Source organism: Rhinolophus sinicus, chromosome 3 (assembly GCF_057876585.1).
Source record: "Rhinolophus sinicus isolate RSI-liver-muscle chromosome 3, RSI-T2T, whole genome shotgun sequence".
NCBI classification, from domain to species: Eukaryota; Metazoa; Chordata; class Mammalia; order Chiroptera; family Rhinolophidae; genus Rhinolophus; species Rhinolophus sinicus.
The window spans coordinates 161713223-161734064 of record NC_142503.1 but is presented as its reverse complement, the minus strand read 5'-3'; the positions used below and the strand labels follow the sequence as shown (position 1 = coordinate 161734064).

The following is a 20842-nucleotide window of genomic DNA, read 5'->3' as shown; positions in this document are numbered from 1 at the left end:
TTTGAGTATCTGCAATTAAATGCTTTCTCCCGGAAATGACACTCCATTCTGCTCATATTTCTTTGGCCAAAGCAAGTCATTCAGCCGGGCCTAACTTCATGGGGCAGGGAAGTAAAGAGGAGCATAATGCAGGAGCTTGATTCCTGGCAGGTTCTTGGATTCAGTGAGGCCAAAAAATGACAACGAAGTCACAGGTAAGGGGTTCATACCACAGGCGTATTCTCGCGGTGGCCGGTTGAGACACAGGAACAGCATCTGTGCTTGCTGGAGCAACCCCGACAGTTAAATAGCATGCAGAACAAAGGTGGCTTATAGCCAGCTGGTTACATAAGGGGGGGCATCCAGGTGGTCTTAGCGAGCACGGGAACAAGCCAGTGACCTTGTAAACAAGGCTGAGAAGCTGGGAACTACTCTTCAACTGGCCTTGTATGTGGGGCTGAGAGCCTGGGAACTGCTCTCTTAGCCCTGTCCTAACACTCCTGTATGGGAGGCCCAGAGTCTGGAAATTGCTCTTCTGGCCCTTTCCCTACAGGGAGCAAAGGGAATACTCAATGCCACAGTCTCTCAGACAAGGTGGGTCTAAAGGAGCCCTGTTTTTTCGTGCTTAAGCTCTACTGATTGTCCTGGGAGCCTGTGAGAGCTAAATTCCCTGAAGGAGTGAGAAAAATAATTCAAATTCCCCTAAGGTTGAGCCAAAAGGTTTCTAATACAGCAAAAGAAGAAAAGTTGAGTTTTTCACATCCTGCTACAGTCTGAACACTACAAATACTTATCTTGGTTATGAGGACACAGCCAGCAAGTACAATGTAGATTGAACTCCAGTTCTACTGGGTGAGTTGAGGGAAAGGTATTGCCACATGGTACCTCGAGCAGGCTATTTCAATAGAAAAATTAAGTCAAGTGAATTATCATGCTGTGTAAAACATACAACCAACAAATGAATTACAATGTCCATTTTCCCAATGGCTACACAAAGTCAATTTGCAGAAAATGAAAATACATAAAATATATGTAGAGTTAAATAGAGTCTTTTAAGGGATGAATAGTGCAGTGTAATAGACATTAAAGGATTGAGAATAGTTTAGCAATGGAGGTAAACATCAATGAGAAAACTTTTGAACAAATTAACTTGAAATAATATAGTTATATTTTATTTGCCTCCAAAGAAGGCTTTAGGTCTCAGTTTACTTTCTCTGGGATATCACTAGTGTGCAGCATCCTGGTTCTTCTAAGTTTAAGAAATTCATTAAAAAATATGATTGTAGGCCTGGTGAAGCAGCCATGAGAGCTGTTCAGTATTTCAGCATGACTGACTGAATGTAGCTCTGTAAAATAGGCTGATATCCCTTTTCTTGCCATTGTTCATGGAACGGTAACCAAGTGTTCCATGCTGTTCTGTAAAACCAGCACCCGATTAGACTTCTGATTGTGGAATGGAGCAGCATTTTCTCTAGGTGCTGTTTTACGTGCATCCTTGCCAAGTTTTATTCAACCTAGAATTACAAGGACAAGGCCCATGTTTGCCTAAGGAGGGACAGACACTGTTGATTTCAGTCTGTCAATAGTCTGTAGGTATGAAAGACTGGGAAAGCCTCTCTCAAGGCTTATTTTTAGAAGAGCATTAGGTCACTAAATCATAGATTTTTTATGGAGTTGAGAGTCCTCTTGTTCCATCTTAGTCTAGGCGTAGTTGGCTAAGAATATAAATAAATACTCACCCAGATCTATTTGAGAATCAGAATTGGAGGGAGATGCCTGGCTTCAACATTATGGAAAACATCCACCTTTAAATTAGTATTGAGCAAAATATCTATTATTAATTTATAGCATAGAGCCCTAATTGAAAAATAAATGAAGTTTTCCCAGAGATTAACTTCCTCAATGCTGGGTGTGGTTATTAATCCTCCAAGAGAGGATCAGTGTATGTAGAAGATGTCTTCTCAGTCCAGTTTGTCTCAAGGTGGGGCTTTGGTTACACTATTATTAATCATGGGACTTAATTTGCCCAAATAAAATGCTATATCCATCAAGCACAGACAATATACGATAAAAATAGCTACAATTTATTGAATACCTGCTATATATAGTTCTATTCTAGGTACGATACAGGCCTTATCTTTTTAAAGATAATCTATTAGATTGTGTAATTGAGACCAAACATAATAGAAACCATCTGTGTGCACTTTGATGGGAAGACTATGAAACAAGATTTTTCTTTTTAAGTTAGCTTTTTATTACATGAGTCTAGAATCTCAAATATAATTCCACAGAGATGAAATCATCAATACGCCTATATTTGTGTTGGTGTTTTCCTATATGTCTGGGAATGTAATTATTTTCTAAGACCCAGGATTCTTGCAGGCAAGTAACAGAATCTGAGTGATAGTCAATGGAGAGCTTTCTATTTAAAAGTATGTATTAGTTGGAATGCCTTCGGCGATAGGTAATGAAATATCCTACTGCCAATTGTTTAAACTAAAAATATTTAAATATTCCATTTAATAAGCATTCTAAGGGTTAGTGATTCAAGAGTTAGATTAGTGGCCCAACAGTGTCAGGCTAAGTCACCATCTCTACAATTGTCTTGGCCTTTTCTTTAATGTCACAAGGTAGTTGAAATAACTTTAGGTATCATGCTCATATAGTAACATCTAAAAGCCAAGGAAGGGGTTTGGCCATAAAAGCGGATCTTGCTCCTTTTGAACCAGTCATGATTCATCCTCTGAACCTGGGTTCATTGCCTCCTGTGGTAGACAGAATAATTCCCCCACACACACACACACCAAATATGTCCATGACCTAGTCCCTGAACCTGTGAATATGTTACCGAACATAGAAAAGGGACTTCGAAAATGTGATTATGTTAAAGCTACTGAGATGGGGAGTCTCTGAGATTATCAGGTGGGCACAATGGAATCACAAGGATCTTTATAAGAGGGAGACAGGTGGGTCAAAGTCAGAGAAGGATATGATGGAAGCAGAGGTTGGAGTGATCCGGGGCCACAGGCCAAAAAATACAGGCAGCTTCTAGAAGATGAAGAACACAAGGAAATGGATTCTCTCCTAGATCCTCCGGAAAGAACACAGCCCTGGTGATGCATTTTAGACTTCTGACCTCCGGAACCGTAACATAATTTTTTTGTTGTTTTAAGTCACTAAGTTTGTGGCAATTTGTTACAGTAGCAATAGGAAACTAATACACCTCCCAAACAAAATTGAGATTCTGTTATCAAGAATGAAAGGGGAATCGCTGTGTGTAGGTAACTAAGAATGTTTCCTACACTTTAGGAGAAGAATCTGAGTCACTGAAAGGCATGGTCCAGTGACTATTGGCTAAAGAAAAACCCAGTGGGTGCAGTTTATGGGTTGATGGGCCTGGAGTCAAAGTTTGAAGGGCAGCACTTAATGGGCCTAACTCATCTGACCTGAGAACAATACGAGTTGTACTTGGAATCTAAAATTACTAGATCAAGTTGTGGTGCTTCAGTTTTCTTGACCACATGAGCAGTTAAGTAAGAAATCTGTTTCGTTTTTTTATTTGTTTGTTTGTTTTTTAATTTCCATGAATAATTAGAAAGGTGCTTCCTATTTCCAAAGAAGTCTATCAGGATTACCAATTAAATATGTTAGACTGACTACAGATTTATTTCTGCTCTCTCTCAAAACTCCATTAGGATGACATTAAAACTTTTTTTTAAAAGTACGTGAGAGTGAGGTATTTTACTGAAATCCGGGGTATTAAGTGAAAGATGGCACACTGAATGGTGAGATCTCTTTTTGTTCTCTTTCTACTCTTGGCTCCACAAAAGTTGGCTATCAGATTTATTATCTCTAGTCTCTTCTTCCCTGTATCCCCATCTCCACACCCCACCAGACAGGCGATCGGAAGTTTTTCTGGAGAAAATGACTGGTTTGTGAAATTATATTAACTTGAAAGTACTTTAATTTAGCCCAACTTAAAATTAAAGGACACATTACCAGGTGTAAATATATGTTGTAACACATGGGGAAAGAAGGAATTGGTTGAACCAAGTTAAGTTATTTGCCTCATGTTAATGAAGGATGAATAATCAGGGGATTCTTGTATTTAATTGTATCAAGAACATAATGGACAGCACTTTTAAGCCAAAGGGGCTAAGTTCTCTTTAAGTTTATTTTTTAATTCACACATGCTTTGACTCTTTAAAATATAATTATACTTCCTCTTCCATGTTTGCTTGAGGGCAGAGAGTCTCCATGATATTTAATTTCTAATTACAATAGTTGTACTTTGTAATCATAATATTATGTACACTGTAGAAAATTCTATTTGCTAAAGAATTTCTATTTGCTAACAAGTGTTTGTTCACTTGTTATAAACTTATTTGTCATGCGAAGTTTAATTTTCTGATTATCACCATATTTGTCTTGTGACAGTTAATGCTGCTAGTAGAAAAGCCATGTAAACTCCCTAGTTATTTCCTCCTTGTAGTTGTGTAAGTGAAAAATAAAATGGAGCTCATAGAATATTCACTTCTAAAACACAACACAAAATCTCATTCTTGCACAGACTCAAGAGAAAAGACCTACACACACTGTCGTATGGTGACCCTCTGAAATAAAAGCAGCATCCCCTGGTCACCCTTCAGGGAAGTAGCCCCTCCCCATCAGACAAGCCCCGCACATGCCCCATGCACACAGAGCTTCCAGCCACTCTTTTTTAAAGACTCACTTTTTTTTTTAGTTTCAAATGTACAAAACAATGTAATAGTTAGACATTTATACCTCTCACAAAATGATAACTTCCCTCCCCCAATTTACTACCACTCTAAAATCATATATGGCTGTTACAGTTCCATTGACTCTATTCCCTATGCTGTACTCCACAGCCTGTGACGACATATATAAATATATATAAAATTATAGTTGACATTCATTATTATTCAACTTCAGCTTCAGGTGTACACCTCAGTGGTCAGGCATTCACACCAACCATGAAGTAGTCTCCTTAAAAAGAAAAGTGTCCATTGGATACCCTACAAAATCTTTACAACATTATTGATTTTATTCTCCAAATTGTCTTTTGTATCCCCGTAGAAATCTTGTGGTTACCAATTTATGCTTTCTCATCCCCCACCTTTTCTCTCATCCTCACCCACCTCCCATCTAGCAACCCTCAATTTTTTTCTCTGTATCTCTGAGACTGTTTCTGATTAGTTTGCTTATTTAGTCTATTCTTTAGATTCCACATATAAGTAAGATCATAGGGTATTTGTCTTTCTCCAACTGACTAATTTCACTTAGCATAATGTTCTCTAGTTCCATCCTTATCATTGCAAATGGTAAGATTTCATTCTTCTTTATGGCTGAGTAATACTCCATTGCATAAATGTACCACAGTTTCTTAATCCAGCCGATGGGCTTTTCAGTTGTTTCTGTGTCTTGGCTATTGTGTATAGTGCTGCAATAAACATGGGGTGCATATATTTTTTCAAATTAGCATTTTGGATTTCTCTGGATAGACACCTAAGAATGGAATTGCTGGGCCATACGGTAGTTCCATTTCCAGTTTTATGAGATACCTCCATACTGATATCCATAGTGGCTGTACCAATCTGCAATCCCACCAATAGTGCACAAGCGTTCCTTTCTCTCCACTTCCTTGTCAGCCCTTGTTGTTTGTTGATTTATTGATGATAGCCATTCTGACTGGAGTGAGGTGGTGTCTCATTGTGGTTTTATTTGCATTTCTCTAATGATTAGCGAGGTTGAACATTTTTTCATGTCTATTGTCCATGGGTATGTCCTCTTTAGAAAAATATCTCTTCATGTCTTCTGCCCATTTTTTAATTGGGTTGCTTGTTTTTTTGGTGTTGAGTTGAATGAGTTGTTTTTTTTTATATATATAAATTTTGGATATTAACCCCTTATCAGATGTATCATTGACAAATATCTTCTCCCATTCAGTAGGCTGCCTTTTTGTTTTTTGTTTGTTTGTTTTTGGTTGTTGTTTTTTTTAAAGATTTTATTGGGGAAGGGGAACAGGACTTTATTGGGGAACAGTGTGTACTTTCAGGCCTTTTTTCCAAGTCAAGTTGTTGTCCTTTCAATCTTAGTTGTGGAGGGTGCCGTTCAGCTTCAAGTTGTTGTCCTTTCAGTTAGTTGTGGAGAGCGCAGCTCAGCTCCAGGTTCAGTTGCCAGTTGCTAGTTGCAGGGGGCGCAGCCCATCATCCCTTGCGGGACTCGAAGAATCGAACTGGCAACCTTGTGGTTGAGAGGATGTGCTCCAACCAACTGAGCCATCCAGGAGCTCAGCAGCAGCTCAGCTCAAGGTGCCATGTTCAATCTTAGTTGCAGGGGGCGCTGCCCACCATCCCTTGCAGGACTCGAGGAATTGAACCAGCAACCTTGTGGTTGAGAGCCCACTGGCCCATGGGGGAACTGAACCGGCAGCCTTCGGAGTTAGGAGCACGGAGCTCCAACCACCTTAGCCACCAGGCCGGCCCCGCCTTTTTGTTTTATTGATGGCTTCCTTTGCTGTGAAAATACTTTTTAGTTTGATGTAATCCCATCCCATATGTTTATTTTTTTCTCTTACTTCCCTTGCCCAAGGGAATATATCAGTAACAATATTACTAAGGGTAATGTCTGCAAATTTACTTTCTATATTTTTTCTAGGAATCTTATGGTTTCAGATTTAATGCCTCACTCTTAAATATAAATGGACATCCAGATATTTAAAGAAATCCTCCAACATGAAAGACAGAAAACAAAATAATCAAGGAGAAACCTCCCAGAGGAAGCAGAGACAATGCAGCAGCAGAATGCTTTAGAAAAGATATGCTATCCATAATAAAATAATCAAGGTGTTACACAAAGAGGGGATATTCAGAAACAGCAAAAAGGAGCTTATTAGAAATTAAAAATAAGATAGCAAATAAAAATGTAGAGGGTTGGAATTTAAAGTTGAGGATAGTATCAAACTTCAGATTGAAAGTGGAGGCAAAAGACTTAAGAGATAGACAATAGGAGAGAAAAGAAAACAAAATTAAAGATCAATCCAGGAGATCCAAATCAATCAAACAGGCACTGAAGCAAGCAACAACAGAGAAAATGGAGGGGACAAAACTATCAGAGAAAAAATACAAGGCAATTTTTCCAGAATTGAGGTATACAAGTTTTCAGATTTAAAGAACCCACTGAGTACCCAACAAAATAGTTGAAGAAAAAATCACACAAGAGCATGTCATTATGAAATTTTAGATCAGTAAGGATTAAGCTAAAACTTTATTATAGTAGCTTTTGACTTCTTGACTTCAATATTGGAAAGTAGATGAAAATAATAAAGCGATGCCTTCAACATTCAGAGGGAAAATGAATTTCATCCCCAAACTATCAAGCAAGTATGCATGCAGAATAAAAGTTTTAGACATGCAATTAAAAAAAAAAAAAATGTTACCTGTCATGTACCTCAAGAAGCTAGTAGAAGGTGTAGCTCAGCAATACAAGGTGAGAAAAGCAAAAAGAGAGCATAGGATGCTGAAGAGAGGCAATCCAACACAAAGAAAGGTAATTGGACTCTTGTAATGACAGAGAAAGTAGAACTGTGCCTGAAAGGAGCAGGGGACAAAGGCTTCAGGGAAAATGGCTCAGTAAAAAACAATGGGAAAGGGGATGAAACTAGAGTTCTGTTGGAGGCTTTAAAGACCAATTAATTGAGTTATGTAGAAAACAAATAAAATGTTAAAATTTGTAAATTAACGCAAGAAAAGACAAAAGTATTATACAAGAAAGGAAATGTATTCTTAGTACTATAAATAACAATAGATATTATTTAGTCAAAATAAACCCTATTTGGTGTAATCCAAAATTAACTCAATCAGCTTTCATTTTAGAGGGAGGTATTTGGGAAGACTTTTATTAAAACAAACAAACAAACAAATGACAATATTCCTGTAATCCTGTTGGAAACTTAAATGTTTCTAGTATCAAATACACTAAAACAGGTTGATAAATGCTTCTTAAAGATTCTTTTGTTGCAAGAAACAGAAATACACCAGAGGATGTTCAGTTAAAAAGGGAGTTTAAAGAAAATCTATAGAATGCAAAGTAGGAAACACCTTCAGGCCTCACAGGAACAGGAAAGTCATCAGGCCACAACCTTCTCCATTTTTTTCTTCTCCTTTCTGGAGCTCTGGTGTCTTCTTTCTGCTATCTCCTTTCTCTTCTCAATGCAGATTACTTCTGTGAGTCTTTCAGTTCCTGTTCAGACCCTGACTTGACTGGGATTCTGATTTTCCTGATGCTGACAGGGAGAAAATTGAGAGGTTCTTGAATATCTTCTGACAGTAAATAAAGACAAACACCAGGTTAAGTTCCAGAATAATTTTGAGACACCATAAATCGTATCTTAGAGATTATAATGCTAATTTGTGTATTACAACTTGAGGTGAGTGGCAGAGGCTAATACTGTGTTTCCCCGAAAATAAGACCTAGCCAGATCATCAGCTATAATGCATCTTTTGGAGCAGAAATTAATATAAAACCGGGTATTATATTATTATATTATATTATACTATATTATATTGTATTATATTGTGTTATGTTATGTTATGTTATGTTATGTTATGTTATGTTATGTTATGTTATGTTATGTTATGTTATGTTATAAAGACCCAGTCTTATATTGTAGTAAAATAAGACTGGGTCTTATATTAATTTTTGCTCCAAAAGACACATTAGAGCTGATGGTCTGGCTAGGTCTTATTTTTGGAGGAACACAGTAATCATTCCCTAATATCCACTATCTCCTTTTTCATGAGCTAATCAAACACCCACATTTTATCTAGGCACACGACTGCTAGAGATATTTTCGAGCTTCTATTGGAGCTAGATGGATATGACCATATGGCTAAGTTTTGGTCAATAGAATGTTAACAGAAATGGTGTGTCAACTTCTGAGTAATGTCTAACCCCTTCTCACAAATCAGAACATGAATGGAGCTTCCACTGTAAAGACCACATGCTAGAACAGAAGTTGTTAAACTGTGACTCATGGGCCAAATCTGGCCTGCCACCTGTTTTTATAAATAAAATTTTATTGGAATAAAGCCATAAGTATTCATTGATATATTTGTCTATGGCTGCTTTCATGTTACAGTAGCAGACTTGAGAAGTCATGACAAATATGTATGGCCCACAGAGCCTACAATATTTATTATCTGTCCCTTTACAGAAAAAGTTTGCTGACTCCTATTCTAGGTGATTATGGAACAAGAGAGAAGGAGTGTGGTTCCCTGAATGACCTCATGGAATGAAGACTCTTATTTGCCTAGATTGTCAACTCCTCTCTTGTTTGAGTCACTACATATCTGGGTCACTGTCTTATAGCAGCTTATTTAAATTTAATATGCCACAAAAATAATGTTTTAACAAATGTAGTTTCCTGTGACAAACATATAATGAGTAAATTTAGTGTTTCCATAACAAATAGCTGAATATAGCTTAGATACAAGATTAAGGATTAAGACAACACTAACTGCTTAAAATTCAGGATTTAAAGGGAATTCTAGCAATCATAACTAGATAGAAAAAAATATATGAAAATGACTTATAGAATATGTATATATCTTACACAATGGGATCTTTACCCTAATGTGGTTTAATATTTATGTTCATAATATTTTCAAGGCAAACTCTAAATATCCTCCAGTGTTTTACTCTTATTGAATAAGGCAAAATGACTGGCCCAGTCTTGTCTCCTCAAAGCAGCTGTCCACAGTGTCTTACTTTCTTTTAGTTCTTTAATAAACTGCTCATTGAGACTAATGTCCTCTGGCTTCAGCTATAATTTCTAGCCAAGGCGGAACTTAAAAATATGTGTCTTATAATTTTCTATTTCCGAAAGAGATGGGCGATGTAATCCTAAAGGAAACCAGAGGTCAATTCTGAGGAGCTTAAAGAGTTTGCCACAGGTTAGTATGAAAGGGACAATTAATCAACTTTCTTTTCTGGAGGATCTGAACTACCCTCACAGCTGTCCCCTTTATGGCTGAACTTTCCACATTTCATTTGCTAAACTATAAAGGACACAAATTTTAAAAACCATTTTTAAAAACTCCTCAAATATACTCAAGAGAAATGAAAATATATGTTCACATGAAGGCCTATGTGGATATTTGGAGTAAACTTATTAATAATTGCCAAAAACTTGAAAAAAACCAAAGTCTTCCAACCGCTGAATGGATAAACATTCTACTCAGCAATTTAAAATGCGATAAACTACTCAGAAATAAAGAGGAATGATTATTGATACATGCAACAGCAGGGGTGAATCTCAAATGCATTATGTTAGAGAAGGAAGCCAGATTCAAAAGGCTATCCACTATGTTTTTCTATTTATATTACATTCTGGAAATGGCAAAATTATAGGAATAGAAAGATCAGCGGTTACCAGGGACTGAGGGAAGGGAGGATTGGCTGCGAAGTGCATCACAAGGGAATTTTAAGGGGTAACAGAAGTGTTCTGAATCTTGATTCTGGCTATGGTTACACAATTCTAGGCATTTGTCAAAACCTATAGAACTCTAAATGGAAAAGAATAGATTTGACTATCTGTAAATTAAAATGTAAATTAACAAAAGAAAAATCCAAAGCTGAAAATGAGTAAAATTAGAAACGTGTGAAAATATAAACAATAAGATGTTATACATAGGTTTTCCTTTCTTTTTTTAATTCTATTTTAAAATTATTTTAATACTTACTATATTATTTTTATTATAAAGTAAAACACAGATACATAAAACCACACAAATCAAAACACGATTTAATGAATTATTGTAAGATGAGTATTTTTGTTACCAATCAGCAGGTCAAGACAGAACTTTCCAGCCACCCAAGGAGCCCGTGTCCTCCTTCTCACCGTTGGTAACCACCATCTTGACTTTATCGTTATGACTTGTCTTTCCTTACAATTTTATCACTCAAGTGTACATCCTTAGTCACTATAATTCAGACTTGTTCAGTTTTGAATTTTATTTCTTTTAAGTCTCTTATAATCTATAGATTTGCCTTCTGTACCCCCCCCCCCTTTTTTTTCCTGGCAGTTTATCTGTTGAATAGTTTTTCAGTCTGAACTTTGTGAACTTTGTGGACTGAATAGTTTTTCAGTCTGAACTATGCTCGCGGTGAACCTTAACATGTCTCTTTGTTGTCTGCATTTCCTGCAAACTGGCAGCTGGATCCAGACCTTGATCTGTCTCAGGTTCGAACCCTTTAACAAAGCTACAGAGGTACCACGTCCTTTCATCAAGAGACCCTAATTAAAGATGGCAATTTGGCTCTTCACAATTCACAAAACTCAGTAAGTATAAAATACATTTAATTAGAATTTTAAATGCTATGCTTTGGAAAATTTTAACATTTGTACTTCTGAAATTTTAAGACTTAAAGTTACCCTAAAACATTCTATATATAATAGAAAGAAAAAAATATCTCATGTTCATAATGATACTTTTGATTCAAATTCAGGACTCTAGGGTTTTTACTTAATCTCTTCGTTTTGCTACATCTGTATTCCCTTTTGTCAACACCCAAATTTCTGGTTCTCAAGAACACAAGAGATGGTAGAATTACAATATCAATGTTTGAGTACTCTTAACCATAGGATTATGCACATATAATAAAAGAGAAAAGGTAAAACATACACAATCTTGTGTAATCTACTCTTTGAATTAGAGACACAACTAATGAAATTAATATTGTGTTGGTAAACTGTTTCAAGACTACATCTGTGGAAATAAATTATTATCCACCTCAATGTTTTTGATTCAGCCTTGATTTAAAATAAAAAAGTTAACATAAGAGGACAAATTGTTTTGAAACAGGAAATTGTAGGAAAATTTTAGGAAGCTATTGATATAAGTGCTTTTGTAAATTGAAAGCACTAAAAGCAATGGATTAACAATTAACCTTTATTTATATAGATAAGAAAGATGGTGAGTGAATATTTACAATATAATTCACCATAAAATGTAAATTAAGTCTATAATTACTCTGATTCTTCTCATAAATTTTCAGTTTCATCTAAGTCTGTATATTAAAAAGGCAAAGAACTTCTTTTAATACTGAAAGTTTATTGATAATTTCAAGAACTGTTGAGAGGTGAATGCTTGATAACACATCTGCTTGAATATGTGCTGTAGAAAATTGGGTTTGTTCGCTTAAAGTTGTAAACTCTGTTTGCCATAGGAGGTTGACTAAATTTCCCAGCTGACTGTGACCTCAGTGATCGGGTAGTTTGCAAATAAAATTTAAAAGGACTCTACTATGTAAATTTTAAATCATAACAAATATCTTTTTTCTATAAAATGCAATACATATGAGGTGAATGTTTAAATAAAAAAAATTGATTGCAGTAAAAGACACATTGCCATTAATCCCCCTCAAATCATTTCCCCTTGCTTTGAACACACTTATCTCATCATTCTTGCCACTTTCTGAAGCTGTTCTGGAAGTCCTCTTTTGTAAGAGTTTTTATGAGCATTTGAGAAAGATGTGCGTAGAAACTGGCCTGAGAAATGGGCAAACGGTTTCATCCTCCATCATGACACGCTCCATGTCACACATCGCTTCTGGTATATGGCAATTTCTGTCAAATAAAAACATTACGGTGTGTCTTCATGCACCTTATTCACCAGATCTGGCACCCTATCACTTCTGGCTCTTCCCCAAAATCAAAATGATTCAGGACATGGAGGCAGCCACGACAGTGCAACTAAAGACACTCATGAAAGAGGACTTTTAGAACTGCTTCAGAAAGTGGTAAGAACAAAGGGATAAGTGTATTCAAAGCGAGGGGGAGTTTTTTGAGGGGGATTAATATCAATCTGTCTTTTACTGAAATAAAAATTCTAATTTAAACATTCACTGTATTTTTTATCACCTCATATCTACATATAATAATTTTCCAATATCAAATACTACTGCTGTACGTTAAATTTTATATTGGATATTTAAGTTTAGCTATAAAAAAGAAAGGTCAAACTATTTTATTTTCTAGTTAAACCATACAGATCTATCTTGAGTTGTCTGGCTTGTCTTCCATTTTAAATATTTTTGCACTATTTTCTTTTTAAAAGTGTTGAATTGATGGACTGAAGATAATACCTTACAGATCTATGCGGTATTTGCTACTCATGACAAATATATGTAACTCTAAAAACATAAGTAGATGACATTTAAATAAATATTTAATAAAAGGGAAGGTAAAGATGAATCAATACTGAAATAGAAGATATAATGGAAAAGGCAGAAAAGTTTAAAAAGGAAATAATTCAGTGACCAATAAACTGAACAAAAGAGAATGAGAAAATTTAAATGGTAAACATATATATATATATATAAACCAAAAAGATAAAAATCAAAGTGAAGGTTGTTACAGGCATGAAATTCACTACCTCAGTTTGGGTGTGTAAAACAGAGACAGGGGTGGGAGGCACTTTTCTTAAATCTCTATAGCTAGGCTCAATTCAGGCTTTGCTAATGGTAGAAAACTTAAAACTTGCCAATTTAATTTAATTCAGTATCTCTGTTTAAAATATTACATTTGAAACATAATCACTTTTGTCTAATTGCTCTATTCGTTTGGCATCCTGCCTGTCCCTCTTTTCCCGTCCTTCTCCCTGGTGTGGCCTGAGACTCCAGGGACCAGCACCGTGTCCTGACCCTTGGGTGGGCTGGCCTTGCCCTCACTGGCCTCCTTGCTCTGGGCTTGGTCATGTGCCAAGCTTCTCTCTGTTTCCTTAGGCCACAGCTGGGAAGGGAGGTACAATTCTCCTCTTCTCTGGAGACCTCCCAACTCATCACAAAATGGTGATGGTGGTTAATTGCCCTACAACATTGGGCCTACAGAGAACGCAGTCTGGCTCCAGGCTTTTCTCAGAAACTGTGCCTCTCAGCTCACATCCTTTTTGTATCTATCTCCCTTTTTAGTCACTGGTTGAAGTCTCATCTCCTTTTGGGAAGGGATACAGCTCTGATATCATGCACCTGTTTGCCCAGAGGGACATAAAATGCCTTCTCTGGGGCCTCTAGGCCCTTCAAACTGAAACACTACCGAGGTACTTCTGGTTCTTGGTAAGTGCTATCTTGGGCTGCAGGCCGCTCCTCCACACCTATCTCTGGAGATGACTCTAAGGGAGAGGGAAGTGTATGGAACTGACACAAATAAATAAAGGGAAAATTTGAGTAAAACCTCCTGGGGCTTGATAAGGGGAATGCTGCCTGGTATATGGGGCACAAGGATAGGACCTGGTCAGATGCAGGCAGATATCCAATCCCTGACTGTCTCTCCTCTCCCTCTATTCCTGGAGGCCCAGGAGAGTATAATAAGGGAGAAAAGTTTAAATAGAACAGCCTTGGGGTAGAAGAGGTAAACGGGGGTTTCTGAGGGGCCCAACTGTCTGGTGAAGGGGATTAGTGGGTGTGGTAATTCTAATCTGTGGCCCTGTAACTCTGGGGTCTGCCTTCATTCTTGCCTCTTAAATGTACCAGGAGAGCACACACTAAGGTATCAGCCTATCTCCTGGAGCATGTTGAAATCAAGACAGCTCTGGAAATAAGTGTAAATTGTCTACGGATATTCATTCTTGTTTTTTTCTAAGTTGAAAAAAATTACCCATTTTTTAGCTAGACACATGATTACTCAAACTAAAAACTATGCTTCCCAGGCTCTTTTGTAGCTAAATGTGTCCATATGACAAAGCGTATTGTTTAACAAATGGCAATCACATTGATGTCTATTAATAGGAGAGTGGATAAATAAATGGTGGTGTCTTCATACTCATTTATTAGCCATGTGAATTAGAGCTTAACCCTCTGTTGATGAGGAGTATAACAGTCCTATCTGAGAAGAAAAGATTTTTTTGAGGATAAAGTGAGTCTTTACTGTAAAATAGCTGGGACAGTGTCTAACACAAAATAAAATCTATTTTACAGCAGCAATAGTAGTAGGAATAGTAATAGTAACTAGCAGCAGTACAATGAAAGTATTCACATGGCTAAATTGTACAGAAATGTGAAGGAGAAAAAGAGAAGTCACAGGAGAATATGTACCATATAACACCATTTGTGTAAAATTTAAAACCATGAAAGCAATGCTGTGCAATGTCTATGGACACACACGTGTTACAGAATTTTAGAAACAGGCATGGGGATGATGGACAGATACCTAATTCTGGATGATGATTAATTTTGAAGATGGAGAGAAGGAAAGGGGAGCAAAGAGGGCTGGCAGGAGATTCAGGAGTACCTATTTTATTTTTTAAGTTAGGTGTTTTTTTTTAAATTTTATTTGCCATCGATATTTTTGTATGCCTGAAAACAACAACTTTTTAAAATTGTTACTTTGGCTAGGATCATACTTAATGTTTCTCATCTATCCATATTCCACGCCACCAGCACACATTGGCTGCTCAGAGACATGATTCACTTAAATCCAGAAAGCTACCATTTAAGATACCCAAGGCAAATAAACAATCTCATTTTAAAAATACTAAGGAAAAAAGTTCCATTTGTCCTTTTTGGCACAGAAATAAGTTTCTGGAGAAGTGATGCAGTTCTATATGTTTTCTTTGTCATCTATCATTGGGTGGGAATTAGAAGTATGCTTACTAATTAGTCGGTGGTTCATTTCTCTGGAATTTTAAAATAAAATTTCCAGGAAATATTCTAGACAGAATGATTAACTTCCCAACTTAATCCACAAAATCTTACTTAATCCATGTTGCTGCTTAAATTGAAGACAATTATAACAAATATAGGAAAACATATGAGATCTAACAATTAAGTTTGCAAACTTGCCACCATGCTCTTACATTGGCAGCACTGTACAAACATCTCAGTAAGGTTTCATAACCTCGGTATATCAGTGTCTCACAGCTGTGTCGTGTCAATGTGTGGCGGTGGCTTGCTGAGTGGCGTTCATTATTGTTGTGTGTTTATGTGTGCCGTCGCTAGAATGTCTGAGCTTGAATTAGAGCAATGAACAAACATTAAATTTCTTGTTAAACTTAAAAAAAAATTCTTGTTAAATTTGGCAAGAGTAGAAGTGAAATCAGGGAGATGTTAGTCCAAGTTTATGGAGATGATGCCATGAAGAAAACAGCAAATGGATTAAACATTTTTCTGAGGGGAGAGAATATATTACTGATAAAGAGAGGTCAGGGCAGCCAGTAACGAGCAGAACTGATGAAAACATTGCAAAAATTCATCAAATTGTGCATCAAAATCGTTGGTTGACTGTAAGAAGCATAGATAGCAGATCAAGTAAACAATGATAGAGAAACAGGAAAATCTTAACTGAAAATCTTATGAGAAAGGTATATACACAAATGGTCCTGAAGGAGCTCACTGATGAACAAAAGCAATGGAGAGTCGATGAAGAAAAGGAAAGGAAGGAAAGGAGAGTCGAAGTTTGCCAAGACCTTTTGGAGAGCCAAAATGATGTTTTGGGCCAGGTTATGATGAAACATGGGTGTACAAATACGACCCTGAAAAAAAGCATCAAAGTACACAATGGAAGTCAGTCAATTCTCCACAACCAAAAAGTTCTATTAGTTCAAATCAAGAGTCAAAACGATGTTGCTAAACTTTTTTCATGTCAGAGGGATTATTCATTATGAATTTGTACCAACTGGACAGTTAACCAAGTTTCCTATTTGGAAGCGCTGAAAAGCCTGTGTGAAAAAGTTAGACAAAAATGACCTGAGCTTTTCATCAATTCATTGCTCTTGCATCACCACAATGCACCAGCTCACATGGCACTGTCTATGATGGAGTTTTTAGTCAGTAAACAAATAACTGTATTGTAACACTGTCCCTACTCACCTGATCTGGCTCCCAATTACTTCTTTCTTTACCTGAATGTAAAGGAAATATTGAAAAGAAGAGATTTTGATGACATTCAGGACATCAAGGGTAATACAACGACAGCTCTGATGGCCATTCCAGAAAAAGAGTTCCAAAATTGCTTTGAAGGGTGGACTAGGTGCTGGCATGGGTGCATAGCTTCCCAAGGGGAGTACTTCAAAGATGACCATAGTGATATTCAACAATGAGGTATGTAGCACTTTTTCTAGGATGAGTTCGCAAACTTAATTGTCAGACTGCATATATGGGAGTTTTTTTGTTTGTTTGTTTTGCTCAGTACTATTCAAATAACATCAGCCTCAGTAGAGATCTACTTTCACTGAAAAGGGAATATAGTAAATTAACTGGTATTCTAAATTTTCCTTTCTCTCATAATATTTAATAACCTCATCTGTTTGCAAATATACAACATATCCCAATTCCAAATATGCCATAATTACATTTTTCTAAAATGAATTTTCCTCAGTGATGGAAATTCTTAATTCAAAGCCAGCATCTCCCAATTGATTTGTGGGGGCTCCAAAGAAGAATGTCGGAAAAACCCAGACCCACCTCTCACTTCCTGGAGGACTGCCTGCTGCCCACTCCTTCTCAGGGCCAAATAGGTCTGGAAGGGGGAGGGTGGATGCCCCTACCTGGGAAGATGGAAGCTGGGGAGGTGGAGGAGGGATTGGGCAGAAGTGGCAGAGGCAGCACTGCCAGGGAGGAAACTGGCATTTCACATGCATGTTTTAAAGTACACTGAGAAATAAAAACAGCAGGATTTCCAGAACATGCCTACAGCTTTAATTGAAAATGAGGATGCTTCCAATGCCTGAGAGATCTGGGGACTGACTTTTCCTCCAAAGTTGCATTCTGTACAGAGCCAAATGTTTTAGTGTACTTACAATTGTCAATAGTGAGCAAATCCACAAGTGACCTCTATCGGTTATCATCAGATCTTAGGAGGTGTCCTTTCTTTGCTTTCCTTACCTGGACTGCGTACCTTCCATCAGTCTCTTATTTGTTTATTTTTCTCTATTTACATATTAACCTGTTTTTTTTAAGTCTTTAGGAATATTGAAACAATTAAAAAATAAATCTGTATAGTATATCAGAAAATAATTTGGGGTGAATATAAAGATTATCATTCCTCTTTTTTAGCATCAGTTTATATGTTACCGTTAGCAAAGCTTTGTTGACTTCTTTTTGTGACACCCACATACTCATAAATGTGCATGAGGATATAGTTAGTGGGATATCCAGTTAGCAGAGTGGTGCTAAGCAATAAAGAGCAACATCGTTTATAGACTCATAAGACCCTGATTCAGATTACCTCAAGACCAGAAATATAAAACAATAATTTGGTTTTCGCGTTAGAGTCTAAAACAGAGATATCTTTCTGGTGGGTGTATACCTAGATGAAATAAAGCACAATCATTAAAACCAACTAGAAATTTGCAACTTGAGTGCTCTGCCAGCTCTTTGGGGGAAGAATACATCATCTTTCTCTTCGCAAAACTTGTGATCTATTTGGGAAGACAGGACTAGCACACAAGGAACAGGAGGGAATCATGCAAGGGAGTATGCAATTCAGTGCTAACCCTGTGGAGTATACTGTCCAGACACAAAATTTTCATATTTGTTTTTGACGTCTTCCACGTCCTTATTTCTCTGCTTCTCTCCTCCTGCCTGAGTCTTCCTCTCCAATTCCTAGGCACCCAGGGTATACCTCTGCTTCCCACATCTCACCTCAAGTACCTATTTACTGAATTCAAGATGCCATCCATTATCAAATATACCATTATTTTTTGCACCACTATGTAAAAATGATGCCAATTAAATTATATCACAATGTTTTATCATTTTAACGTTTCATTTGGAATTACCATGTTTCCCGAAAATAAGACCTAGCCAGACCATCAGCTTTAATGGGTCTTTTGGAGCAAACATTAATATCAGACCCAGTATTTATTGTATTATATTATATTATACCTGGTCTTACAGTATATGAAAATAAGATTGGGTCTTATATTAATTTATTCTCCAAAAGAGCCATTAGAGCTGATGGTCTGACTAGGTCTTATTTTCGGGGAAACACGGTAGTAGACTTAGGTTTTTTACATATAATATTATTTTGCATACCTGAAAAGGAAAATAGTTAATTTAATTGGTGAAATTAAGATTTTCCCAAACCTTCACAACTTTCAAAAAAAATTGTTAAACTAATTTGTATTAGTTTTAAATGACTAGCCCCAGATTCCATTTCATTTTAAGTCAATACACCTACATATTAATGAACATCACTATATATCCTGTACTACAGAGGATCAGAGAAATGCAGATAAACTTAAATAAAGAGAGTAAGATTTAAATTGGACCCTGAAGGATAGATGAGATTTTGGGAGTGGGATACAAGAGGTAGAAATGGGAGAAAAGGGGGGAAATTGTAAAAATAAACCTATGACGTGAATGATTATTCAGTTGCAAATGAGATATTACAAGACCCAGCCTTAAATCAGAAACAGACAATTCACACAAGCATAAATAAAACCAAATACATGTGAACACAAAGTTGTCCATTAAAACCCCCAACTCTTTAGCTAAAATGTCCAAACTGAAATAAAGCTATTGAAGAGTGAATACTAGAAGTTATAGCATGGAATATTATACAGATATATAAAAATTATATCCTTTCAAGTAAAAATGTGAGATATAAACTTACATGTACAGTGATATTACAACAATAAAAAATACATTTGCCTGTAACCCAAATTATAGAAAGAACTTAGGTAGAAATGTGAATGCTTCTCCTTTCTAGATTTTCTTTAACACTGCTTTTCTTACATCTGCTTTTAATAACTGGGTTGAAAGTACATATGAGGAAGAGTGAAGTCAGCAGGTTAACTAGGGAGGGGAGAATGATGTAATAGGTAAAGAGAAAGACTAAGGTTATAAAAAGAGAAGAAATTACTATCAAAATATTATTAAAATCCTAACATGAACTTATTATGCTTTATTTTAATATGATATTCTAATAAGTTAGCCAAAGGAATAAGAAAAAGAAAAACATGGGATAATAGAGGTTGCATTCGTTAAATGTTATATATTAATATTTCATGACCAATTTTTTTATATACAATCTAATAAATGCTGTGATTTTTTTCAACCACAAACTTGGAAAGATACAGTAGCTATTGACCTACTGACTGCCTAAAACATGTATATTTGGATTTTTCAAATATATATTACGTTTTGAGAATCAAAATAGATTTTCCATATTATATACGTATTAACATTTCATGGACTCTTTATTCCTTTGTATGAAACTAAGTTTCTACTTGGTATCATTTTCCTTAATTCTGAACTTCCTTTAACATTTCTTGCAGTGTAGGTTTGTTGATAAATAAATGTCTATTTCACCTTCATTTCTGAAGAACATATTTGCTGGATGTGCAATTACATGTTGATAGAGGTTAATTGCTTGCATTCCCCTTCCCCTCCAGAAATTTTTAAATTTCATTTCATTGTTTCCTAACTTGCATTGGTTTTGGTGATATCGGCATTATTCTTATCATAGTTCTCCTATATATAATGTGTCTTTCTGTCTGGCTGTTTTAAAGATTTTTTTCTTATCGTTGGTTTTCAGCAGTGTAATTACAATGTGTCTTGAAGTGGTTTTCTTTGTGATTATCCTTCTTGGTGTTTGCTGAACTTCTTAGACCTGTGTGTTGATATTTTCCATCAAATTTGAAAAAAATTTAGGCATTATGTCTCCAAATATTTTTTTTCTCTTCCTAGAATTCCAAATTATGCATATGCTTCATCACTCAATATTGTCCCAAAGGTCATTGAGCCCTTGTTCGTTTTTTTAAATTAGTAGACAATGTTTGGCAGTCGTAGATTTATAGAAAAATTGGAAAGCACAGAGTGTACAGTTCAAAGTATTATTAAC

General features: G+C 36.2%; 1 long non-coding RNA gene across 1 annotated transcript in view; it reads left to right on the top strand.

Moving 5' to 3' along the window:
• LOC141570353 (uncharacterized) overlaps positions 1-20842 on the top strand; it is an 89488-nt gene continuing 68646 nt past the window's right edge. The window contains exons 1-3 of the long non-coding RNA XR_012494350.2: positions 1-194; positions 11216-11341; positions 13972-14115. This is a non-coding gene — a long non-coding RNA (uncharacterized LOC141570353). The remainder of the gene's footprint in view (positions 195-11215; positions 11342-13971; positions 14116-20842) is intronic.